Source organism: Lissotriton vulgaris, chromosome 6 (assembly GCF_964263255.1).
Source record: "Lissotriton vulgaris chromosome 6, aLisVul1.2, whole genome shotgun sequence".
In the NCBI taxonomy this organism is placed as follows: domain Eukaryota; kingdom Metazoa; phylum Chordata; class Amphibia; order Caudata; family Salamandridae; genus Lissotriton; species Lissotriton vulgaris.
This window is the reverse complement of record NC_141694.1, coordinates 560,100,983-560,128,921: the sequence shown is the minus strand read 5'-3', so window position 1 is coordinate 560,128,921 and position 27,939 is coordinate 560,100,983.

Genomic DNA, 27,939 nt, shown 5'->3' with positions numbered 1-27,939 from the left:
TTGCCTCTGTCTCTACTCCTTCGCTTGTTAGTCCTGTGTCCTATACTTCTCCCTCTACTCGTAGTCGTACTTCTCCTCTTGCGGCTAGCTTCTTTCATTCTCTCGGACCTGTTCTTGGGTCCGCTGGTTCAGATGGTCCTCAGAGACGTAGTCAGCTTCCTGGTAACAGGGAACGCGCTTCGCTATATAATATGGCGATGGGTTGGATGACACATCCTCTTAGAAATCCACCACGTGTTGTACTCAATACGTTCTGTCAATTCAATATACCAACCCAAAGATTCGTGTTCGAAGAAATGTGTAAGGTCCTTCGCGATCAGATATCGGCCGATGCACCTGACGAGGTGCTGACCGCTTTGTCTGATCTACAGCTTCAGTTCTCGACTGGACTGATAGTGGATACCAACGTTCGACGTGCTGTTGAGCGGTTGCTATCTTTCCGTCCCACTCCTATACCTCAAGCCCTGTTTGTTGAGGATGTTGAAAGGCAGTCAGATGAGTCTGGTCAGTTTCCCATGCGAGAGGTTCCACCAGTGTGGATGCCAGCTAATCCTGGGGCAAACCCCCCGGTATTGGCGCATTTCCAGAGAGTATGGATACATCTCCCATGGAAACGCTCAGAAGTGTTACAGGTGAAGCAATCTTTGCCTGACCCTCGCAAAAATCCTACAGGGTATTACAAGGAATTGTCGCAGCTCGTAGACGCTACGATAATGAATCTTGCCGATATTGATATGCTGTTTGGTAATGTCGTACCGCAACCGGTATGGGCTAAGATTCATCAGGAAAATCATCCAAATGAATTAGGTGGTGATTGGGCTGCCATTGTAGCGGCGGATGGGTTGCAAACTGGTGGTGCGAAACCCGAGCAGCTGATTGCTGCTCTTCCTCAAAGAATAATCACGCTAATGAAAACTCTTATGCCAGCTATGAGGGTGAATTGGGACAATTTGTCAGCTTGTAGGCAGAAGAAGGACGAGAGTGTCTCCGACTTCTTTACGAGGTTTGAGGAGGCATTCATCGACCATAGTGGTCAGGATATGGGTACTGAGGGTGGTCAGCGGTTGTTCGTGGACAAATTTGTTTCAAACTTATTGCCCGATTTGAGCAATAAATTGAAGAATTCAGAAAGTGCGTGGGCCGTTTCTACCTCAGCTCAGATATTGGCCACAGCACAATATTATGAGAATAGAGAGAAAGAAGAGAACGACCGTGCTGATAAAATGATGAGAGAGCTTAAAACTAAAGTGTTGTTACAGCAAGCGTATCCTCCACGTTCGAATCAGAATGCTTGGCAACAAAATAGATCGCAGTCGCAATCGAACCGATCACAATCTCGAAATGACTCCTCTTCCCAAAGATCTTCGTTAGGGTACAATCAATGTGCCTATTGTAGACAGGAGGGTGATATAAAATTCAATTGTCCTGTTCTAAATGATCGTAATAGCGGTAATTCATCTAGAGGAGGTCGTGGTGGTTCACAGCAGACATCACGCGGTAGGGGTCGTGGTGCTCAGAATGACCGTTCAGATAACTCATCAAATTCTAATAACTGTTTTGATCAACGTGGATCATCGCAAGGACGATCTGCGCAGTACAATGTAGACGATTATTACGTCGATCAGGGAACTGACGACAGTAATTACTAGGACAGCCATAGACAAGGAGAGGGAGTGGTATCAGTTCCGGTTGATCAGAGAGGGCCTTACGTCGCAGTTGCTACATCGGGCGTCGTTGAGCCTTTTCTGTTGGACACTGGTGCAGCGAAAAGTTCTATTATGCATTCGAAACTCCCTGGCGCACCTTTGTCTGGCTTAACAAATGTTTCCGTTGGATTCTCTGGCGCCCCCGTTAGCAATCCAGTTTCGCGCCCTTTGCCCCTTACAATTGGGCCTCGTGAGTTGCAAGCTCCGTTGATTTTGACTACTGGTTGTGGTGAAAATCTTTTGGGCCTGGATTTGCTTAAACGTTTGTATGCAACTCTGTATTGTTCTCCTGCGGGTGTAAAGCTTACGTTGGGAGAGAGGGTTGTCTCTCCTATGTACTTGTCTCTCGATAAGCTTCCACCGGAATTGAGTTCTCTTCCGACATCTTTGTGGGCAACGGGTCCCAACGATGTGGGCCTGCTTGATATCTCACCTCATGTTGTTCAGTTGAAATCTAATGTGCGGTTGCCACGTATTCCCCAGTATCGTATCTCTCTTGATGGTGAACGAGCACTGTTAGCGATCATCTATGATCTGATCGAGAAAGATGTTATTGAAGAGACTCGGGGAAACGTGTGCAACAGCCCTGTACTGCCCATTCTTAAACGTACTGATCCTTCGAAACCACCTGTTTATCGTTTTGTTATCGATTTATGGGAGGTAAATAAAATTGTGATTCCTCAGTTCCCCGTTGTGCCTGACATCACGGCGCTACTGACTCTGATTCCAGCTTCTGCATCTTGGTTTTCGGTGATTGATTTGAAGAATGCGTTCTTCAGCATCCCGATCGCAGAAGAGAGCAGAGACCTTTTCGGTTTCTCTCTTGGTGGACGCAGCTTCCGGTTCAAACGCGCTCCTCAGGGCTACTGTGAAAGTCCATCGATTTACAGTCAAGCCTTGAAGGGTCAACTGGATGCGTTCATGTTGCCGGCTGGTGCGGCCTTAATCCAATACGTCGATGACTTATTGGTAGCTGCAGATACTCAGGACAGTTGCAAAATTGCTACGATGTCGCTGCTGCAACATCTCTGCGAGTTACATCACAAGGTGTCACCTTCTAAACTCCAATATTGTTGTCAAGAAGTAACCTATCTAGGTCACTTATTGTCAAAGGAGGGAAGGCGGTTGACCCCAGAGAGAATTGCAGCGATTGCGCGAATGGCTGTGCCAACAACCCAAAGAGATGTGCGTGCCTTTCTAGGTATCACGTCGTACTGCAGGCAATGGATTCCAAATTTTTCATTGCTAGCGAAACCATTGGTGGCTCTTACGTGCAAGGATGTTTCAACTCCTTTACCATGGACGGAAGAATGTCAGAAAAGTTTTTCTGAATTGCGTGATTCATTGTGTTCGGCCCCTGTGTTAGGTACTCCTGACTACAGTAAGCCGTTTACATTATATGTTCACGAGAGGGAAGGTTGTGCGTTGAGTGTCTTAACGCAACCTTTTGATGGTAAGCAACGTCCATGTGCATATTTTTCCTCGACCTTGGACCCGGTAGCTAGAGCATTGCCGAGTTGTTTGAGAGCAACAGCGGCAGCTGCGGTGTCCATCCGACAATCAGCAGGATTGGTCATGGATAATATGCTTACGGTGAAGGTTCCGCATGCAGTCGATACTCTTTTGAATCGTACGAAAACCCAGCACTTGACGAGTGCGAGGTTGTCTGGGTATGAGCTGACGTTGCTGGCAAGTCATATTCAGATAAAACGTTGCAATGTTCTGAATCCGGCGACTTTGTTACCAATTAGCTCAGAGTCAGATGAATAACAGAACACGACTGTTATTTGCGAACAGAAGAAGAAACAAAAGGTCGAGTGGACCTTAAAAACACTCCTTTGGAAGACCCAGATGGAACGCTGTATGTGGATGGTTCATGTTTTAAACTGCCGAATGGCGATGTGACTACTGCGTATGCTGTTGTAACGTTGAATACTGTTGTTGAGGCTGCGAGATTAAATCAGAATTCTGCCCAAGCTGCAGAACTGATCGCTCTCACTAGAGCGTGTGTGTTAGCGAAAGGGAAACGTGTGAATGTGTTTACCGACAGCCAATACGCTTTTGCCGTCGCCCATAGCTGTGGACGATTGTGGAGAGAGAGAGGTTTTCTGACATCGCATGGTACGAAGATTCAGCATGGCCAGCTTGTGAATGATCTTTTGGATGCACTTACGTTGCCTAAGCAGGTAGTGATTGTTAAATGTAGTGCACATCGTAAGGTGACGGATGATGTTGGTCGTGGTAATGCGTTTGCGGATGAGACTGCTAAGGAGACTGCCCGGAACCTTAGCACTCGAATGTATGTGACGAGTTCGGTTAGGTGGCCTGCAGAGTCGAGTATGTGTGAAGACACTATTGAGAGTGTGAAAGCAATTCAGAGTGAGGCCACCGAGACTGAAAAGACGAAGTGGAAAGAAAGTACGGGAAAGTTGGATGCGAATGGTTGTTGGATTGATTTGTCGGACCAGAAAAGATGGATGTTGCCGGATGCGTATGTGCTGGCTGTTGTGACAATGGCACATGGGTTAGCACATATTAGCGTGAAAGGTATTTGTAAGTTGCTGTCTCCTGTGTGGAAGAATGATAGTATCACGAAATGTGCTGAACGCTTGGTTAAGAACTGTATGGTATGTATGTTGTACAATCCTGGTAAGGGAACCCCAACTCCTCCTGGTAGTTTTGCTCCCCCTTCATGTCCCTTTGAGGTGATCCAATTGGACTTCATCCATATGGAGCGATGCAATAACCTGAAATACGTTTTAGTTGTGGTTTGCGCATTCTCCCGATGGATCGAAGCCTATCCTCTCAAAGACAACACTGCTTTGTCAACTGTGAAAATCCTACTGAAGGAATACTTTCCTCGGTACGGAATGCCTCGGATTGTATGGTCGGATAACGGAAGTGAGTTTGTGGGGAGTGTGATGAAGAGTGTGTGTAAGGGCCTTGGAATTAATCAAAAATTCCATAGCGCCAATCATCCCCAGTCAGCTGGTTTGGTTGAAGGGTATAACGGCACCCTTAAACTGAAGCTAGCGAAGATTCAGGCTACGACTGGTCTCTCGTGGCCTGACGCTTTACCCTTAGCATTACTGTCAACAAGGGCAACCGTACACTCCCGAGTAGGGCTCAGTCCCTATGAAATAGTGTTCGGTCGTCCTGCAAATGTTTGGGGGGTCCCTAGGCCAGGTGTGTTCTGTGATCTTGAGTACCCAATGTTGATTGATTATCTTCATGACTTGACTGCTAAACTGAGGTTAATTCACCAACAGGTTTACGAAGCATTGCCGACGCAGACGGAGGGTCCAGGCCACCAGCTCCAGCCCGGAGACTGGGTGGTGACGCGCAATTTTTCGCGCAAGAAGAATTTGGAGCCCAGATTCACTGGACCCTACCAGGTCCTCCTTGCCACGAGAACTGCTGTTCGTCTAGAGGGTCGGAAAAACTGGGTGCACGCCACCCATACGAAGAAAGTCCCTATTCCGTTGCCGGCAGACTCGTGGGTGAGGAGAGGCATTGCATCAACTGAAACCAAAGGATTGCCGGCGTTTGTACCTTTCAGCGACGCACAACCTGTCGGAGAATCCTCAGTGCAGCAGAAAGACACTGTTGAACATTTGTCATCAAAAGACTCAAGACCAGAACATTCAACTGATCAACAGGACGCTGTCTCCTCAACGGATCCTTTGTTTGACGAACAGACACGTCCTGGGAAAACCCGATACTTTTTGCGATCCAGCACTAAAGACTAATAAAAGATCCTGTTCTGTCCCTTGACAACTGCATTATCCCGTTTTCCACGATCAGTTTGAACACTGGTATCATTGTAATTATTTTTGTATATATACATTGAGTTTCGTTCCTCATATTTTTGATTCCACAGCTGAAAGACATTTTGCATATACATAATTGCGAATAAAGGCCGTAGGGCCGCGCGTGTACTTCCTTCTGGTTAGTAGGTCTTGACACTAGGTTAAAGACCGTCGGTTCCTGGGAACTCCTAGGGATTGACTACTGCTACACAGAATGAAGTGCGTCAAGAAACGTTGCGGACGGTCGTAGGGGATGGCGTTTTCAAAGCTGATGGACTTGGAAGAAGCTCAGGCGCAAAGGTTCAAGTTGCAACAACTTAGTCGTACCAAATGTTTTATGTTCCAAATATTCGTATTGCTTTTGACTGTTTCTGCATTATTGGCGGGTGGGGTGTATTACATGATGTCTTGTTTCTTATCTCCTGCCATACCTACTCCTACCCCTGACCCTAAACTTACCACTGTTGCATCTCCCCATTCTTTTCACATCTTACCCGAACACGAGCAGGCTAGACGTGCAGAATTCCGCAACAATTCCTTTATTCAGCTCCTTCACCAGCACCAGTTAGTGGTTAACACTACTAATTGTTGGGTGTGTGGGTTGATGTCACATACTACGGATAAGGGAATTCCATATCTGGTGTTACCGTATAGTTCCCAGGGGTCCGCTCGAGCATTTCAAACAATGTTTCGAAGCGCACTAGATTCTTACCCCAATCGAGAGCCACGTTCTCCCTACTTTGGCCCTGGTTCGTATCACAAGCCTTTGTCTATAGCGATAGAAGACTTAGATAGAGATATCTACGAGCCGTCGCTCATTCCAGTGGAAGAGGTACAAGCCTATAGGGTCCTGAGTAAGGTTGAGTATAGTGCGCTCACGAGTGATAAACAGCTTAAAAGCTCGCCTCCGATATGGGTCGTACCTCACATTGGTAATTTTTGTCTAATGGGTCGTGGCCGAAGACCGAAAGCCCGACTTGGAGAGAGTGCTTGCACTGAAAATTACATGCTGCCGATGATCTCGTCCCCTGTGTTTCTGGCTGCCAAGGGTACCTACTTTGTCTGTCATGATCGTGCGTATGCATGGTTGCCCTCTGACTTCATGGGCTCATGTTTTATCGCAAACTTGTTGCCTCCGACGTTCACTGTAGATGCAGATTATCACAAGACTAGAGTTGCGAGAGGCGTAATTAGCGAAGAGGATACTGCCGGTCAAGAGGCAGGAGACTTTTTCAAGGGTTTCCTCCCGTTTTGGGGACCTATGGTTAATAGTAGGAACCTGAGACAGTTGACTCGAGTGGTAGAATCGACAGCTAATATTACTGCCAGTGCCCTTGGTAATATCACCACAGAACTTCAGGCGGATAGACTTATGACGTTACAAAACCGTATGGTTTTAGACGTGATCTTAGCAGATCGAGGTGGGGTATGCAAGGTGATCCATTCGAGCTGCTGTATTTTCATTCCTGATAACGCTCCGACTGTCTATCAAGCCATCTCAAAGTTGCATAAGATCTCTGAATCCATACACGTGGATGTAGGGGATTGGACACTACTTGGGTGGTTTTGGGGCCTGATGTCGACTTGGGGTTGGAAGATTCTGATGATTATCGGAGTTGTTGTGGCGTTCCTGTTCACGTGTTGCCTTTGTGTGCAGTGCGGTCCTGCCTTATGTGGCCTCTGCGCTACAACGTGTATGAGACAGCCGCCTGTTACCAATGGAACTCGGTTGGACAGAGCTATGCTACAGCAACATCTAGATGGTCTGATGAATATCGAGTATGATTCCGACTAGTGCTTGCCTACATGAGGGCAAAAGGAGCGTCTGAGGTTCCGTGACAATTATAAGTGGTGTTTTCGACTCGCACGAATATGGTCGAGTCTGGTATCTATGAACCGCAAATGACGAGTTTAGTGGGTGTACGCAGTTTCGCTGTGCTAACCTAAACCGTTCGTCTGTTACGTGGGTTTTTCTATCTGTACCCACGGGTTCCATCTTAGATACGGCATCCATTTTGTCTCTTGCCCTCAAGTAGCCAGCGAACGGACGTTGTCCGCTTCGCGACCCTGGGACTCCCAAGATATTTGCGGAAGACACCTGTCCTTTGTAAGTGTCTTTATGACGAGGGGGATGATACTGTAAGGCAGATGGCCCCGCTCGAGGCTCATCTTGCCGTGCCGGTTTATTGTCTCAGCCGTGCATCTCATTAGGCACGTCCCTTTGATGCCTGTAGCTCGTGTTTCCCGATACCTCCCCTTTTACACCCTTTCCAATCCCCCCACTGTTTCCATCTTCCTCTGCACCTGTCCTTGTTCCTTCTTCGATCTGTTTTACTGCTGATTGGAATGTACTAATGGTGGGAAGATGGGTTTTTTACAGTTGGGAACCGCCAAATGTTTCCGCACTTATGTTCCGGACCTTGTGTGTATCAAAGTGACCAAAGCGACCCCTCTGGGGGATGATTATGGGAACCGGGTCGTAAACTTTTGTGTGCTATGCAAACCTATGGGAGAATTCTGTATAAAAGGAGCGATCCACTGAACCAATTTGAAGCAGTCTCCCCGAACTACACTCGTTGTACTTCCTGTGACTTCTGTGTTTCCCTGCAGCAAATAAACCTTGAATCTTTGACGCCGAAGGAAGTGTCCCGTGTCTCTGTGATTCGTACGCCGGAGCAGGTTACCCACGAAGGTTTCAGGTGTTGTCCCCTGGCACCGCTGGGTCCTAAATAACCCAGTCCTTCATGAGAGCGACTGGGAATCTGTCCCGCACTCTGAAAGCCTGTGCGCCCCATCCCGCCGAGCAAAGTGACCTATGAACGACTGTGCCGCAACTACCATCGTAAAGGCCTGCCCCGCCTGGCCTGAGCATCGCGAACTGCTGCAACATCGAGTCGGAGCTCGCACCGCAAGAACGGACCATCCGGTCCAAACAATTTGAGTCTGTGGCCCCCGAGCTGTACAGCACACCGTAAAGAGTGGCTGCATCTGAGCTCGCCTCTCCAGGACGACTCCCTTTTGACAGCTCCTCGCCGCTGGATAACCTCAAGCCGCCGCCCCCTCCCTCTTGAAGGTTGAGATGGACATCGAGATCAAGAGGCCCCAACGCACCGCTGCCCACCGAGTGCAGAACCTACTGAGCCAACAAGCCGTAGTCCACACCAAAGGAGGAACGCACCGCGACGAGGGACGTCCGATCTGCACCTGTTTTTATCCGCCTCGAACCCCCTACAAAGGAAAAGGTACTGTAACCCGGTATCACTGTGCGAGTTGTACTGACACCCGACGACTCGCACTGCTCGTATGCACTGAGGCCCCTTAAACGCCTCGAGCTGTGCGTACACACTGCTTGCGATTTTGACGTTCTGTGAGCCTACGCCTGAAGGTACGAGTCGCACGAGCTTAGTACGACTCATACCCCTTGTTTGGATCTGCTGCGTCGTACGCGTCTAATGCGAGGCACGTGAGAATCAGTAGCGCCTTTCCTCTGGGCATCGTACGACGCCTAGATAAGCGTTATGAGGCGCTCAGGCTTCAACGAACAGCGCATCCACGCGTCAGACATTGCCTGCAACCTTGTGAAGCCGGTTTAAGAACCCTTTACCCATTTTTAAGTATTGAACATTGCCTTTAAGAACTGTGGCCTCATTTTAAAAGTAACTGGAACCAGTTTAAATGCAAAAACTGTAATTAGAGCCTGCTTGAGAGTTTTTATATAAAAGACCATATTTTTACAAAACAACCAGTCTTGTGCCTCTGTGTGGGGGGTTGACGGGTCATTGTGTGTGTTATGTCAAGAGCTTAACCGTGTGTACTCTGGGGATTAGCCTTGCCTGCTTGCACCACACTACCTAAAGGGTGAGCAGGGGTTATTTCTTGGAGTAAGTCTCTTGCCCTGACTTACAGGAGAGGGTCCCTGCTTGTCACAAGTGCATACCTGTGCCAACCAGAGACCCCCAATTCTAACAATGTTGATTGCCTCCGATCGGAAAGGCGGGAGGCAGACGCTCTGGGTTCTTCCGGAGAGGAAGGACGTGGTCCAGTCAAGGACCTTCTCTAGGATTCTGGCTTCTAGGAGGCGTGTCTTTAGAGTGCGATGGCAGACCGTGTCAAAGGCGGCTGACAGGTCCAGGAGGATGAGAGCTGATGTTTCGCTGTTGTCTAGTTGGTGCCTGATGTCGTCTGTGGCAGCGATGAGGGCTGTCTCGGTGCTGTTGTATTCATCTGAACCCGGCCTGTGGCAGGTCCAAGATGTTGTTGTCTTCCAGATGGTGGGCCAGTTGCATGTTGACGATTTTCTCGATGACCTTCGCCGGGAACGGGAGCAGGGAGATGGGATGGAAGTTCGTGAGGTCCTTGGGGTCCACCTTGGGCTACTTGAGGAGGGTGTTGATTTCGGCGTGTTTCCAGCTTTCCGTGAATGTCGTTGTTTCGAAGGAGATGTTGATGACCTTCCGTAGTTGGGCTGCGATGGCAGCATCTGCTTTGTTGAATATGTGATGTGGGCACGGGTCTGAGGGAGATCCTGAGTGGATGGAGTTCATGACCTTGCGTGTCTCGTCGTTGTTGACGTTGGACCAGGAGGTCAGGCGGTTGGCACTGGTGATGTTCACAGGGGAGGTGGGGTCTGGTGTAGTCAGGACGGTCATGGTGTTGAAGCTGTCATGGATGTCAGCGATCTTGCGGTGGAAGAAGATGGCCAGTGAGCTGCACAGTTCTTGTGAGGGCGGTATGTTGTTGGCTTTGGCGCTGGGGTTGGAGAGTTCCTTTACGATGCTGAAAAGCTATTTGCTGTCGTGTGCATTGTTATCCAGCCGGTCTTTGAAGGAGGATCTCTTGGCTAATCTGATGAGGTGGTGACGTCTGCGGGTGACATCCTTGTGGGCTGCGTGGTTGTCCGGAGTGCGTTCGTGGAGCCATATCCTCCCCAGTTTTCGGCATGCGCGTTTGGAGGTCTGCAGCTTGTCGGTGAACCAGGTGGCTCTCTTGCTGGTGTGGTTGTTAGAGGGTTTCTTGAGTGGGGCGAGGATGTTAGTGCAGTCGTCGATCCACTGTCTGAGGTTGCGGGCTGGGTTGTCTGGTTTGGTGGGGTCGGTGGGTGGGTTTTGGGCGAGTGTGGTGATCAGCTGGTCTTCGGTGACTTTGCTCCAGCAGCGGCGAGGTAGCTGTTGGGTGCAGCGGTAGTTGGTCAAGTGGAGTTCGGTGGTGTGGTCCAAGGTGACGTGGGTGCCTGTGTAGAAGGCGGGGTCCAGCGTGCGGCCAGCCGCATGGGTGGTTGCAGTGATGAGTTGTCTGAGGCCGAGGTTGGCAAGATTGTTGATCAGGGTGGGGGAGTTGGCGTTGTTGTTGTTCTCGAGGTGGAAATTCAGGTCCCCGAGAAGGATGTAGTCCGTGGAGGCGAGTGCGTGGGTGCTGGCGAGGTCGGCGTTGGAGTCGCTGAATTGAGCTCGGGGTCCGGGGGCACTGTAGATGAGTGTTCCTCTGAGGGTGGTGTTGGGGTCGGTGTGGATCCGGAAGTGCAGGTGTTCGGCAGTGTTGAGGGTGTCGTCTGCGTGGGTGGTGACCTTGAGGGTGGACTTGTGGACAATGGCTATTCCTCCTCTGATTCTATAAGCGCGATCCGTGCGGGTGATCTTGTAGCCATCCGGGATAGCTATGGCAATGTCGGGCGCCGAGGAGTCGTTCCACCAGGTCTCGGTCAGGAAGGCCACGTCTGGGGTGGAGGTGTAAATGTAAATGTAAATGTAAATGTACAGGAATTTATATAGCGCAAATCACCAAGCGGTTTCTAAGCGCTTGCTTAGGGAACCCGTCCTGGTATTCCCCTGTGAGATAACTCCAGCAGAGTATCCGCAAGGTGAAAGCCAGGCATCCCGCAGCGAGGGGCCGTTGTGGAGATTAAGCAAGCTATTGCCCAGAGTCGCAGAGTGTGAACCCGTGAATTGAGTAGGCACCGGAGCGAGAATTGTCGAGTCCATGGACATTTTAGGACTCAAGACCCCGCCGAGCCGGGAATTGAACCCTGGTCCCGGGCTGACCACTGCTTCCAGGTCTTGTGGTTCCGTGGTCCCGAATTGGGTTCGATAGTTCCGAAACTCGATTTATAAGGATTGTCGGAAATGGACGATCTTGGTGTCAGCAGACCGCAAATGACGAATTTAACGTGTTTTCGTATGAATCGATATAGGAGAACACTCTACATTTGAGGATTTAGTTTGAACCCTCAGGTTCCATTTTGTATGTGGCAGCCATCTTGTATGGTTGCCCTAACATAGGCCTTGCGATTGTGGCCGAACGAGTCCTTGACACGTACTCCTTAGCTGACTTCTGGTTGACCTGGCCGAACTGACTCCTCGCCTGGGGCGAATCCTGCTGAGCCAGTTCCTTGGTTAGCAGCTGTACTGATAAAGATCAAAGAACAGGACGTGGTCCGATTTTATGGCCCACCGTTCCCACTCCTCTATCCCCTTTCCATCTGTTTCTGCCTTTCCTTTACGACATGTTCATCGATCTGGTTGAAGGTTTTATGATGGGTTTGTCCGGCCTGATCGAACAGGAAACTAGCATATGTGCGATCGTTTTAGTGGGCTGGACAACGGAAAGTGGGATTAACTTTGACTGTCGTGATTCGCTACTTTTTGAAATGCTACTTGCTCATTGGTTAGTTTTGTATGCACTGAATGTAAATTGTGATGTTGCCAGAAGCGTAATTTTCGGCATAAAAGACCGAGTTTTGTTCATTGAGATGGTGCAGTCTCTGTCGAACTACCCGTGTGTACTTCGTAGACCTCTGTCCCTGGTTGCAACCATTAAACTTTGGTCTTTGACGTCATCGAGAAGTATCCCGTGTCTCTGTTTGCCAAGACAGGGGAATCCGGGGTCTTTGGGTGTTGCCCTGACACCGCTGGGTTTTTGTAGTAGTATTGGTTCCGAGAAAACCCAGTACCTCATTTGGCGCTCAACGTGGGGTGACTTCAGCAGTACCGGTCCAAGCCAGAGGTTCGTGAGGAGCTTCGTGAGAAAATTCCGGAGGTTGGCCAGCCACTTCAGCGACCCCTGTATGTCGACGTGGTTCCGAAGGTCTTTGCTGAGAGGTTTCCCGTGTCCTGACAGCTACGAAGGACTGCTGCCCTGACTGTCGCCCTGTTTTGGAGCCTTAGACGTTTGTAGAGCGAGACGATTGACGGGTCTTCTGGTGACGCCATCAACAATTCAGTTAAGTATTAAAGGGGGCGTCTCCTAGTTCTGAGTTCTTAGTTTGGTTTGTATCCTTTAGTGGATAGCTTTGATTTGGTACCTGCAGGCCCCAAAGCCAAGGGATTCGTGTATTCACGAGCTTATCGATTTTAGATTACCCTTGTTGTTTGAAGCTAGACTAGTGAGCAAGATGCCTGGTTTTAGCAGTCTTAGAAATTTGTTTAGTTGTGGTACTATGAGGGATTCCCGGTTAGAGGATTCCTGTCCGGTTCCTCCGATCGGAACTCCTACGTACGAGCTGTATGTGAAGCATGGAGTAGGTCCTATTAGTTATAATGAGATTTGGGTAAAATACACAAAGAATGACGGTGTCCTACAGTGGCCCCGTTATGGTAGTTTCGAGACAGAAGTTTTAGATAACCTTGAAGTGAAGTTGCTTAAGAAGAAAGCCTGGCCGGCAATGTTTGACTCTTTCCGCATATGGCGCAAAGAAGCCAAGCAGAAAGAAATTAAGTTAGCAAAAAAGAATAGAAAGGGTATGTCAATGGTGCAAGCCGCCGTTGCATACAGAGATAATGAAGAAGAAAAAGACAGTGAGCAGATGCTTAGAGTGAGGAAGTTGGCGGTAGACAGATGCTATCCAGTCTTGCCAGCTAAAGAGCAGAAAGACGAAAAGGATCTTGTGAAAGACCCTTTGATGTCGCACTTGTTAAATTCACCACCACCTTATGTGCAGAATGCTACAGCACCACCACAGCCTATTGTGGCCGTGCAAGCTCCTATTGCTTTGCCTCCTGTTATTCCTCCACAGCCAGCTCCTCCGTTGGTTGTTGTTCCTAATGCGCAGCCTTCTCAAGGGTTGCCCACTTTGCCTCCTTCTACTAATGTTGTTTCTATGCCTGTTCCGAATATGGATTCTACTACTACTGTTTCGTCTCCTCTTGTCCTTCCGACTGTTCCTTCTCCTAGACAGCGGATGACCGCTGCCTTTTCTAACTTCCTAACTCCTATTTTGGGACAAATGGGTATGTCTCCTGTGAGTGAGCGTAGACAATTGCGTAGTCAATTGCCCGATGCAGATGAGCGAGTGGTTCTAGACCATATGACACGTAGATGGGTGACGTATAAGTCCCAGTATGATCTAGAAGGTATTATGGATGTTTTCCGACAATGGGAAGCACCAAAGCAGCGTTACGTCTTTGAACTCATGTGTGCATTCCTACATGAACAGTGGATGGACGAAGTGGGTAGAGTTCCTGTAGAATTGTCCCGATTGCGTTCGGAGTTTGCCAAAGGAACGATTGTGAGTCTACCCGATGTTGAGAAAGCGGTATCAACATTACTGTTGCTTCGTAGTGATGTTCCTATTGAACAGTTGTTTGAGCCAGATTCGTCAGTTAGGAGACATGCGCGTCAGTATCCGATGCGAGAGGTTCCTCCAGTATGGAGACCTGCTGATGCTGCTGCTGTTCCACCTGTTCAAGCACACTTTCAGAGTGTGTGGGTTCATGTGCCATGGAAGCGAGCAGAAGTTCTGGCGCTTAAGCAGACTTTACCAGATCCGCGAAAGAATCCTGCGGGGTATTATAAAGAACTTGCACAAACTGTGAGTTTGTGCGTCATGAATTTGGCGGATATAGATATGCTTTTTGGGAATGTTGTTCCACAGTCCATTTGGAATGTCATTCGTCATACAGATCATGATAATGAATTGGGTGATTCGTGGGTGAATCTCGCTGCAGCAAATGACAGACAAGTGGGAGGTGCTAAGCCTGAAGATGTTATTACTGAGCTTCCTGGTAGGATTATTACTTTCATGAAGACTTTAATGCCTGAAGTCCGTGTTAATTGGGATAAATTGTCAGCCTGTAAGCAGAAGAAAGAAGAGTCTGTTTCAGACTTTTTCTCGCGTTTCGAGAAAACGTTTGTAGATCATAGTGGTCAGGATATGGCTACTGAAGGTGGCCAGAGATTGTTCGTTGATAAATTCGTGCACAATCTTCTTCCTGAGTTGTGTACTAAGTTGAAGGATTCTGAGAGTTCTTGGCCTGTTTCTACTTCGGCGCAGATTCTTGCTACGGCTCAGTACTACGAGAATAGGCGTAAGGATGAGTTAGAGAAAGCGGATAAGAAGACTAAGGAATTGAAGACTAAAGTTCTTCTACAACAAGCTTATTCACCCTGTGTTAATAATCAGCGTGATTATCAGCAATCACCACAGTATTCGAGGAACTCGCAAAGAGACGAGACTCCTCAACAACAGCGTATTCCCTATGGGCCTAATCAGTGTGCGTATTGTAGAGAAGAGGGTCATTATAAGAATAGTTGTCCCGTTTTGTTGCAACATGCAAATAGTGCTCCTGGTGTTAGAGGTAGGGGTGCTCAACAAGTGCCTAGAGGTAGAGGTCGCGGGCAAAACACGCGCCCTTTACCTCCGCAAAATTCAATGAATAGCTTTGATCAACAGCAGAATTCTTCTGGTAGGTCTACACAGTACTACGTAGATGATTATTATGCTGAAGGCGACGAAGAGCAAGGTAATGATTGTTAGGACAGCCATGGACAAAGAGAGGGAGTTGTTTCAGTTCCGGTAGATCAGAGTGGACCTTACGTGGAAGTGATTGCATCAGGTGTGTCAGAGCCTTTCCTGCTAGACACTGGTGCTACGAAGAGTTCTATTATGCATTCGAAACTCCCTGGCGCACCTTTGTCTGGCTTAAATAATGTTTCTATAGGTTTTTCTGGCGCCCCCGTTATGAATCCGATTTCCGTTCCATTGCCTCTTTCTGTTGGTCCTTGTAAGTTTGAAGAACCACTACTTTTGACTACAGGTTGTATTGGGAACTTGTTAGGCCTTGACTTGTTGAAGAGATTGTATGCGACTTTGTACTGTTCTCCATCAGGAGTACATCTTACTTTGGGCGAGAATGTGATTTCTCCGATATATGTTTCGAAAGATTGTCTTCACCGGAATTGTCTTCGCTGCCAGATTCATTATGGGCTACGGGTCCAAATGATGTGGGCCTGTTAGACATTCCTCCAAATGTTGTGACGCTGAAAGCGAATGCTCAGTTACCACGCATTCCGCAATATCGTATTTCAAGTGATGGTGAACGAGCGCTTTTAGCGATCATTTATGACTTGATTGACAAAGGCGTTATTGAAGAAAGTCGAGGTAATGTGTGCAATAGTCCGGTTTTGCCTGTTCTGAAGAGAACTGATTCTTCACAGCCTACTGTATATAGGTTTGTTATCGATCTCCGTGAAGTGAACAAGATCGTTGTTCCGCAATTCCCTGTTGTACCCGACATTGCTGCGTTACTGACTTTGATTCCGGCTTCTGCTACTTGGTTTTCGGTGATTGATTTGAAGAATGCTTTCTTCAGCATCCCGATTGCCATAGAGAGTAGAGATATCTTTGGATTCTCTTTAGGAGGACGAAGTTTCCGCTTTAAGCGCGCTCCTCAAGGTTATTGTGAGAGTCCATCTATTTACAGTCAAGCTCTGAAGACACAACTTGACTTGTTGGCCCTACCTGAAGGTGCGGCCCTTATCCAGTATGTTGACGATTTGTTGGTCGCTGCCGATACTGAAGACATATGTAAGGATGCCACTGTGTCCTTGTTGTCTCATTTGTCTGAATGCCATCATAAAGTTTCTCTCTCGAAGCTACAATTCTGTCGCCAAAAAGTTACCTATTTAGGTCACCTCTTATCGAAGGAGGGAAGGAAACTGACCCCAGAGAGAATTCAGACCATTTCTAGAATGAATGTCCCTACGACACAGAGAGAAGTACGTGCGTTTTTGGGTATTACGTCGTACTGTAGACAGTGGATCCCAAATTTTTCCCTTCTAGCGAAACCTTTGATAGCTCTTACGGTTAAGGATACTCCAAATCCAATTCCTTGGACTGAGGAATGCCAGAAGAGTTTCTCTGAACCACGTAATGCGTTGTGTTCGGCTCCTGTGTTGGGTACTCCCGACTACAGCAAGCCTTTCACATTGTATGTGCATGAGAGAGAAGGATGTGCATTGTCGGTTTTGACCCAACAATTTGGCGGGAAGCAACGCCCATATGCGTACTTTTCGTCAACTTTAGATCCTGTGGCTAGAGCGTTGCCGAGTTGCTTGAGAGCAACTGCAGCAGCGGCTGTTTCGATTCGACAATCTGATGGTTTGGTTATGGATAATACGCTAGTGGTTATGGTTCCACATGCAGTGGATACCTTGTTGAATCAGACGAAGACACAGCATTTGACTAGTGCTCGGTTGTCAGGGTATGAGCTTACGTTGTTAGCGAGCCATGTGCACATTAAGAGGTGCAATACCCTAAACCCGGCTACATTGTTGCCAATTTCGCTTGAGACAGACGATGATAGCGAAGAGCAACACAATTGTTTTTTGAGAACTGAAGAAGAGACGAAAGGGAGGATAGATCTGAGAGATACTCCTCTTCCTGATTGCAATGATGCCTTGTGAGTTGACGGCTCGTGTTTTAAATTACCAAATGGCGATACCACTGCAGCATATGCCGTGACGACTTTATATACAGTTGTCGAAGCTGCACGTATCCCGTATAATTCTGCTCAAGTGGCAGAATTGATCGCACTTACGAGAGCATGTGTGTTGGCGAAAGGGAAAAGAGTGAATGTGTATACTGATAGCCAGTATGCGTTTGGAGTGGCCCATAGTTTTGGACGATTGTGGCGTGAACGTGGATTTTTGACATCGCATGGGACGAAAATCCAGCATGGGCAACTGGTGAATGAACTTCTTGAATCTCTTACGTTACCTTTGCAAATAGCGATTGTGAAATGCAGTGCCCATAGATAGATCACAGATGATGTTGGTCGTGGTAATGCGTTTGCGGATGAAGTTGCGAGAGAAACTGCTAGGAATGTGGCGAGTCGAATGTATGTTGTGGGACCAGCGAGATGGGTTCCAGAGAAGGGTATGTGTGAAGACACCATTGAGAGCGTGAAGATTATCCAGAGTGAGGCTACCGAGAAAGAGTTGGATGAATGGAGAGAGAGTAAGGGTAGGTTGGATTCGAACGTTGTTGGACTGATTTGTTCGAACATCAAAGATGGTTGCTGCCAAATGCGTATGTGCTTCCAGTTGTTACAATCGCGCATGGATTGGCACACATTAGTGTGAAAGCGATGCAGGAATACCCAAATGTGCAGAGAACTTGGTCAAGAATTGTATGGTGTGTTTGATGCATAATCCTGGCAAGGGAACTCCAACACCAGCTGGTCATTTTGCTCCTCCTATGTATCCGTTCGAGGCTTTGCAGCTAGATTTTATCCATATGGAAAGATGCAACAACTTGAAGTATGTGTTGGTAGTTGTTTGTTCTTTTTCTAGATGGGTAGAAGCTTACCCCCTTAAGGACAACACTGCTTTGTCCACTGCCAAAGCTCTGATAAGAGAATTTTTCCCTAGGTTTGGATTGCCGAGAATCATTTGGAGTGATAATGGAAGTGAGTTTGTGGGACGAGTGATGAAGAGAGTGTGTTATGGTCTCGGGATCAAGCAGAAATTTCATGCTGCAAATCATCCCCAATCAGCTGGTTTAGTCGAGTGCTATAATGGCACTCTGAAACTCAAATTAGCCAAAATTCAAGAGAGCACTGGTTTACAATGGCCAGATGCTTTGCCATTAGCACTTTTGTCCACCCGAATGACTGTGCACTCGCGAATGGGTTTGAGTCCGTATGAGGTTGTGTTTGGTCGCCCAGCGAATATTTGGCGTGTACCAAGACCGACTAAATTTAGTGATCTTGAATATCCTGTTTTGCTTGACTATTTGCGTGAATTGACAACTAAAATAAGTGTTTTACGCCAACAGGTATATAATTCCTTGCCACAAGCTACAGATGATCCAGGTCACGTGATAGAACCCGGTTCCTGGGTTTTTGTCAGAAACTTTCAGAGAACGAAGAATACTCAGCCCCGCTGGATTGGACCTTACCAGGTGCTCTTATCAACGAGATCTGCGGTGCGAGTATGTGGCAAGCGTCACTGGATTCACGGGTGCCATCTGAAGAAAGCACCCTTACCTTTACCGTATGATAAGTGGGTTCAAGACGGTCTTGCACATTCAGAAACGGAGACAGTTCCGAAATTTGTCACATTCAGTGATGCTCGTTTGATTGGGACTAATTCAGAATTGGAGAGCGATCGGCTTTTGCAAGCAGCAATACCTCCTCCAAAGCGGTTGGACACTACCAAGCCTCATCTGTTGTTCACCGATCAAGAATTACCTGGACGAGACAGATACAATTTGAGATCGAGAATTAAGGACAAATAAAAGCTTAATAAAGTTGATTTTTTTTTACTGTTTGCAGGTTAACTCTCCACCAAGGATCTACGTATTTTTGTTTTTCTGAACTGCCATCCGGTTCTTGCTGCTAGGGTCGCGGTTGCTACCAGTCTTGGGAGTGCAAGCCTGAGACACTAGGTCTTGGGTTCTGTTGGTCCGAGGCAGTCTTCCTGGGTTCAGCGGAGGCCCTCTCAAGCAGAATCAACCACCCACCGCGGGCAGCAACTTTAGTTCAGGATGGATTTCTTTGAGTTGGAAAGACCTGTGCAGACACTGACTTTTAGAAAACACATTTGCAAAATAATGTCGAATAAATGTTTTTTGATACCATGCATACTTTTACTACTGAGTTTTGTAATTTTCATAATTGGTTATGTAGCATTTGTTTTTAAAATGACGTCTAATTACACTGTGCAACCTACACCTTCACCTACTATTTCCTCTCAGTCTTTCCACCCTTTGCCTGAATATGAGGTAGTCAGACGTAAGGAGTTTGCTAATAATTCCTTCATACAGCTGTTACATCAGCATTAAGCATGGGCGAATTTTGCGAATCTGGCGTTCGCGAATTTTGCGAATTTGCGAACTCGCAATCCGCAAAATCCGCGAATTCTCGCGAATTTTTTTTTGTGTTCGCAAGGATTTCTGCCAGTTCGCAAGGATTTCTGCCAGTTCGCGAGGGTTTTGTACCAGTTCGCAATTGCGAACCAACATGTCGGCTCGCAACGGTCACGATTATGTTGTTTCTATGTCTGGTTCATCATCACAGGTTCCCAGAACCCTCTGTTTCACCCCTGCCACCCTCTGTTTTACCCATGTCATCCTCTGGTGCATCAATGCCACCCTCTGGTTCATCATCACTGTAGATTATGGGGGGGAAAAGCAAGCACACCTGCCTACTTCAACTGACATAAATTAATTTGGGGTTGATTTATTAATGTGTCACTGCTTTAAAATTCCAGTCTGGCACCTGCTTCCTTATCTGTAATTTGCTTTCTGTTGCAGTGCAATTTTTTTTTTCCAGGACGTTTGTGGCCTACCTGTAGCTATTCTATGAGCCTGCTGTGAGGGTCAGAGCAGGGTCATATAATTGTTGCAACTAGCAACTGAACTCTGGAGGGGCCCTTGTCAGGAAGCACTACAGGGAATGGTTACTAATGATGAGTTTGAACTTTTGAACCTGCTGAATGCTTTTTTTGTGTTTGCAAGGATTTCTGCCAGTTCGCAAGGATTTCTGCCAGTTCGCGAGGGTTTTGTACCAGTTCGCAATTGCGAACTTACATGTCGGCTCGCAACGGTCACGATTATGTTGTTTCTACGTCTGGTTCATCATCACAGGTTCCCAGAACCCTCTGTTTCACCCCTGCCACCCTCTGTTTTACCCATGCCATCCTCTGGTGCATCAATGCCACCCTCTGGTTCATCATCACTGTAGATTATGGGGGGGAAAAGCAAGCACACCTGCCTGCTTCAACTGACATGAATTAATTTGGGGTTGATTTATTAATGTGTCACTGTTTTAAAATTCCAGTCTGGCACCTGCTTCCTTATCTGTAATTTGCTTTCTGTTGCAGTTCAATTTTTTTCCAGGACCTTTGTGGCCTACTTGTAGCTATTCTATGAGCCTGCTGTGAGGGTCAGAGCAGGGTCATATAATTGTTGCAACTAGCAACTGAACTCTGGAGGGGCCCTTGTCAGGAAGCACTACACGGAATGGTTACTAATGATGAGTTTGAACTATTGAACCTGCTGAATACTTTTTTTTGTTCGCAAGGATTTCTGCCAGTTCGCAAGGATTTCTGCCAGTTTGCAAGGGTTTTGTACCAGTTTGCAATTGCGAACTTACATGTCGGCTCGCAACTTTCACGATTATGTTGTTTCTACATCTGGTTCATCATCACAGGTTCCCAGACCCTCTGTTTCACCCCTGCCACCCTCTGTTTTACCCATGCCATCCTCTGGTGCATTAATGCCACCCTCTGGTTCATCATCACTGTAGATTATGGGGGGGAAAAGCAAGCACACCTGTCTGCTTCAATTGACATGAATTAATTTGGGGTTGATTTATTAATGTGTCACTGTTTTAAATTTCCAGTCTGGCACCTGCTTCCTTATCTGTAATTTGCTTTCTGTTGCAGTTCAATTTTTTTTCCAGGACCTTTGTGGCCTACTTGTAGCTATTCTATGAGCCTGCTGTGAGGGTCAGAGCAGGGTCATATAATTGTTGCAACTAGCAACTGAACTCTGGAGGGGCCCTTGTCAGGAAGCACTACAGGGAATGGTTACTAATGATGAGTTTGAACTTTTGAACCTGCTGAATGCTTTTTTTGTGTTCGCAAGGATTTCTGCCAGTTCGCAAGGATTTCTGCCAGTTCGCGAGGGTTTTGTGTAAGTTCGCAATTGCGAACTTACACCGCACGCAGCAAAAAATCCGCTGCGTGCGAATTTGCGGATTTTGCGGGAAATTCGCGGATCTCGCGGATTGCGAATTTACCGAAAATCCGCAAAATCCGCGAGCGTAACAGATTTTCCGCCCATGCTTAATCAGCATCAGTTAGTGATCAATACGACAAACTGCTGGATTTGTGGTTTAATGCCTCATACCACTGATAAAGGAATCCCCTATTTGGTCTTGCCCTTTAGTTTGAATGGTTCGATCCGAGCTTACAGAACCATGTTTATATATGCCCACAGTGTTGACCCTTTACGTTCACTGAGAGATAATCCGAAGAATAGTCCTATAGCTAGAGGCATAGTCGACATGATTAAAGGGACTAATGCAGTAGAGACTATTCCGAAAGACGAGAGGCAACCATATAGTGGTTGGAACGTAACTGGATATGGAGTTAGTCTGAGTATTAACCAGCGTGCGAAAAGTCCCCTACCGATCTGGATAGTGCCCCATAAGGGCTACTATTGTCTGCAGGGCAACGGTAAGAATCCAAAGGCTCAGTTAGGGAAGAGCGTTTGCGCTGAGACTTATGTGGTTCCGTCTCAGTCTTCCCCAGCGTTCTTAGCTGCTAAGGGTACATACTTTGTTTGCTACGACAAAGCATACACATGGTTGCCCCATGACTTTTTGGGCACATGTTTTGTTTCCTTTCTGTTACCCCCCCATTTTACAGCTGCGGCAGATTACCACAAAATGAGGATTGCTAGAGGTGTCTTTAGCCAAGAAGACACTGCAGGACAAGCATTGGGTGATTTCGTTAAGGGGTTTCTGCCTTTTTGGGGACCCATGGCTAACAGTAGGAATATTCGTCAGCTTACGAGAGTGGTTGAGTCCACCATAGTTGAGACTGCCAGTGCCCTTGGTAACTTGACTGCTGAGCTCCAGTCGGATAGACTTATGACACTTCAGAATAGAGTTGCCCTAGACGTTATTCTGGCTGATCGAGGGGGAGTTTGTAGATTGATTCAATCAAGCTGCTGCGTTTTTATTTCTGACAACGCTCCGTCAGTCCTCCAGGCCATTTCCAAATTGCACAAAATCTCCGATTCCGTCCATCTGGACAAAGGGGATTGGTCTTTGATGGGATGGTTATGGGGTTTGATATCCACTTGGGGATGGAAAATTCGGATGGTCATTGGGATGATCTTAGCGATTCTGTTCATGTTCTGTCTTTGTGTACAGTGTGCTCCGGCTATTTGTGGCCTTTGTGCTACTTTGTGCGTTTCCGGAAGCCTGTCCGGAGAGAGTTACATAGTAATAAGATGATGCTACAACAGCATATCAATGACCTGATGAATATAGATCCGGATTCAGATTAAAATGGGTCTGGGTTTATTGCCTATGATAGGGCAAAAGGAGGGACTGTGGTTCCGTGGTCCCGAATTGGGTTCGATAGTTCCGAAACTCGATTTTTAAAGATTGTCGGAAATGAACGATCTTGGTGTCAGCAGACCGCAAATGACGAGTCTAACGTGTCTGAGTGTTTTCGTATGAATCGATATAGGAGAACACTCTACATTTGAGGATTTAGTTTGAACCCTCGGGTTCCATTTTGTATGTGTCAGCCATCTTGTATGGTTGCTTTAACATAGGCCTTGCGATTGTGGCCGAACGAGTCCTTGACACGTACGCCTTAGCTGACTTCTGGTTGACCTGGCCGAACTGACTCCTCGCCTGGGGCGAATCCCGCTGAGCCAGTTCCTTGGTTAGCAGCTGTACTAATAAAGATCGAAGAACAGGACGTGGTCCGATTTTATGGCCCACCGTTCCCACTCCTCTATCCCCTTTCCATCTGTTTCTGCCTTTCCTTTACGACATGTTCTTCGATCTGGTTGAAGGTTTTATGATGGGTTTGTCCGGCCTGATCGAACAGGAAACTAGCATATGTGCGATCGTTTTAGTGGGCTGGACAACGGAAAGTGGGATTAACTTTGACTGTCGTGATTCGCTACTTTTTGAAATGCTACTTGCTCATTGGTTAGTTTTGTATGCACTGAATGTAAATTGTGATGTTGCCAGAAGCGCAATTTTCGGCATAAAAGACCGAGTTTTGTTCATTGAGATGGTGCAGTCTCTGTCGAACTACCCGTGTGTACTTTGTAGACCTCTGTCCCTGGTTGCAACCATTAAACTTTGGTCTTTGACGTCATCGAGAAGTATCCCGTGTCTCTGTTTGCCAAGACAGGGAAATCCGGGGTCTTTGGGTGTTGCCCTGACACCGCTGGTTTTTGTAGTAGTATTGGTTCAGAGAAAACCCAGTACCTCAGTCTGCCTCCTCTAACCAGTGTCGAGCAGATCTCAGAGCTCGATGGTGTGTTTGCGTGCTGAGCGGGTGTTGAGGAGTATGCAGCGGAGGTTGTTGGGTCCAGTCCTTGGAGGTTTGGTGGCTCTGTCGCAGGTGAAGGAGAAAGGTCCGTGAGTCTGTTTCGGGGCAGCTTGAAGCAGGTGTGGTTTCGGACGGTGTTGAGTGCGTAGAGGGTGCTGGTGTCGTAGCGGAGTCTGGTGTTCTGGCGTTCGCGGGGTCCAGGGGTTCTGGCGCTGGGTGCGGTCCAGGCACGGACGGGCACAGATGGGCTTGCATTTGGCACACCTGTGGCGCGCCACCGTGTCTGCTGCCCGGCCTCCATAAGAGAGGGATAGGGAGGGAGGAGCAGCTTGGAGGCGGAAGCGGAGAGGCCAATGGGGAGCAGCGGGGCAGGGCCGCAGGGACGCAGCAGGGGGAAGGAGCGGAAAACAACGGGAAAACAGGCAGGCAGCAGGGAGCAGGTACAAGGCAGCTGGCGGCCGTGTGGTGGCGGGGGGAGCAACCTGCCTGCGTGCAGGGTCAGAGATCGCTCCTACGCCACTGCGCGGCCTCCTTAAGAGGGGGAGAGGGAGGGAGGAGCAGCTGGGAAGCGGGAGCCGGGTGGCCAATGGGGAGCAGAGGGCGGGCCGCAGTGACGCAGCAGCGGGAAGGAGCGGGAAATGGCGGGAAAGCAGCCAAGCGGCAGGGAGCAGGTACGAGGCAGCTGGCGGCCGTGTAGTGGCGTGGGGAGCGACCTGCCTGCGAGCAGGTGCTAAAAATAATACTCCACTATAGAAATTCTCCATCATGACCTGTATGTTCTTTCCTAAGATTCAAAATATGAATTCAAACATGGGCTCTTCATAGAACAAACCTAAATACATTTCAAAAACATGTATACCTTACTTTTTAGTTAATTTTATTTTATTTAACTACTTTTCATCAATATTCTTATTTTATCATCATTCCTTGGCTAAACCCAGTTCCACCAACCACCTCAGAGACTATTGCCTTCTTCCATTGACCTTCGGCCAACCAAGAAACTGTAATACTATTGTATTGTATACCTTCCATCCCTCTTGTACTCAGTACCCCCCACCCTCCCTAATTTATGTTATGCTCCTGTGATCCCATGCCTATTGTGCAACGCTACGTCTCTGTAAAGCGCTCTGATACCCTAACGGGTCAAGTTCGCGCTCTATAAAACAAACAAATAAATAAATAAATAAATATCAAAAGTACATATTTACTATATCCACAATTGTCTAAAATACATATTATTTTTTCATATCACAATATATTCACACCCAGGTAGAGAACTGACACAAGCATACCAATCACTCATACATGCAAGTCTTTAATACTACATACATATCCCATTCCCAACCATATCTATCTGTACAAGCTGGCACGTAATGTTGGTTTCAGTCTTTATGACCCTTTTTAGGACAGCTGCATATAGCAGGATTTAAATGGCCTTGGTCAACGCGTTTCGGTGGCATACAGAGAGAGTAGGCGCCACCTTCATCAGGGCCCGCTAGATATCAAACCATTGGTTCTCTACAGCCTGGGATTTCCTGGAAGAATATATATATAGAATACATAAGTTAACAGCCCATGATTTAACAATTCAATGACATCAATTTGACCAACTTACCAAAATTTTAAAGTGTCATTAAAACGTGATGCAATCCAACAGTGCCACCTTATCCAAGAAGACACCAAAAGAATGTGTACTGATAGTAGTAAATTTTCTGTAATTATCTCGACCCTACTTAATAAGGGAAAAATAGGAAACAGGAATACATGCTTTTCATAACAGAGATAGTTTAGACACCTCCACCACATTACATACATTATAAAAGCACGTAATCCTCCATATTTACACTCAAATATCCATCAATTCTACATTGTCATAAGTTTACATCTCCAATCTAGACCAGACCTATCCTCTTCTGTTATAACCCATAAATAGGTACTTACCGAAAACAACTTTCCAACACTAAGGTATATAGTATACCAGGCAAACTGTAACATGCCATAGGAAGCATGTTTCCTATCAAGGAAAAGGAAGGCCATAATTTGATATTAGATGCGATTAACCTCTCTGTTATATGTGATAACAGGGCCCCTACTTAAATCAAGCATCTTACCGAAGGAAAATGTTTTTTCCACTGCTGTATGTCAAGGAAGAAATTCGATATGTCTGCTGTCAATCAAGTACTCCTGCATAAGAGATATGAATACGGTTTTACCCGGTAGAAAAACATCAAAAGGAATGCAGTCGTCAAATACCCTTATTTAGAATTCAACAGAAAACCAAACAAAGTACCTTTCATGTGTACTTTCAAATTGTTCTAATGTCGATTTCTTCTTTGTGAGTCCACACAGAGACTTTGGAAAGAAGGAGAAAGTCTGCTAACTATAGGTCACCGACACAAATACATTAGCAGGCATGCAGTGACAAAACTCGTGTATTTTGTAAACTGCCCTCACTCACACACAAATGTGTGTGACATGCTTCATCATCGGGTCTGCTAACAAAACGCCCTGGCGTAGCCATGCACAGGGTGGAGCATAGAGAGGGGGAAACACAAGACAACATAAAAGTAACAAAACAGTGATAACAAGGTGAGTGTTACCCTGTGACTGGGTACACTGATAGAAGAAAGTGCAGCGTTAGAAAGTGCTTAAAACTGGCTCATGGATACCTTTTGGACCTTTATTCATAAGTTAGATTATTTTGAAGCCAGCAGATAAGGGCGGGGCCACAGTGATTCTGGATAGAGTCACGTACAATGATGAATGTGCCCACCTACTATTGGATGAGAGGAACTATCGGAGACTTGTGAAGGATCCCACAGAGGAGATCACTAGGGAGATTGCTACAGTGGTAGAGGAAGCATGATCTAACGATTGGATTTCGGGACATGAGGTGGAATTTTTGATGAATAAATAACCAAAACCCCCTTATTTTTACATTCTTCAGAAGATTCATAAAGCAGCAAGACCACCTCCCGCGAGACCTACTGTCTCTGGGAGGGGTTCTCTGCTAGAACCTCTGTCACAATTCTGTGACTTCTACCTGAAACCACTTGTGCAGAGACTACCTGCCTACTTGAGAGATACTTTAGACATCCTTAATCATCTAAAGGACATGCCTTTTGACACCAACACTGAGTTTCTCAAAGGCCTTGATATCGAGGCCTTATATACTAATATTCCGCAGAGAGAATCTCTTAGGGTCCTGGAAGACATTCTGTTTTCTGAGGATTGGCCTTACCAAACGCCCAGGGCATTCATTTTACACCTGGCAGAAATTGCCCTAACTAAATCTATTTCGAATTTGAGGGCACCCTATATTTGCAGACGCATGGTACCTCCATGGGCAGTGTTTTTGCTCCTAGTCTGGCGGGATTGTATGTGGGGGCCTTCGAGCATTCTGTGATCAATGACATCTCTTGCCCTTGGAGGCCAATTAAAAACTTTGGCGTTGATAAATCGATGACGTCCTGGTGGTATGGAAGGGAGATTAACCATCAGTTGGTCTCTTTTTAGAATGGCTCAATCAGAAGAATCCCCTACTCCATTTTACTTCAACTATTACCAAGACCAGACTACCCTTCTTGGATCTGGTGATTGAACCTAGATGTGGGGTATTACACACCAAGGTCTTCCACAAACCTACAGGTAAGAATGCTCTACTGGCCTTTAACAGTTTCCATTCGAAGTCCTTGCGTTTTTTCGAGTACATCAGAACTGTTCTGAACGGGTGGACTTCAACGAAGAGGTGGACCTTCTGCCTAAAAAATTACAACAGAGGGGGTACCCCAACAGGGTGATGAAACGAGCCAGGAAGAGAGCCTCTAATGTCGATCGAGATTCATAAATGTCTAAAACCATCAGACCAATAATGAACAAACCGGTGTTTGTATCGACATTTAACACTGCTTCACAACAGATCAGATGGACTGTGCTACGGAATTGGAAGATCTTGAACTCTGGTGATTTGAACATGGACAAACCGCTGTTTTCTTTCAAACTGAGCCAAAACCTAAAAGATTTATTGGTTCACACCAGACCACGGGCCCCACAAAAGACCGGGGGAGCTGTTACAACCACTGGCCTGCCCCGGGTGATGGGCCATACCCGCTATGGCTCATGCA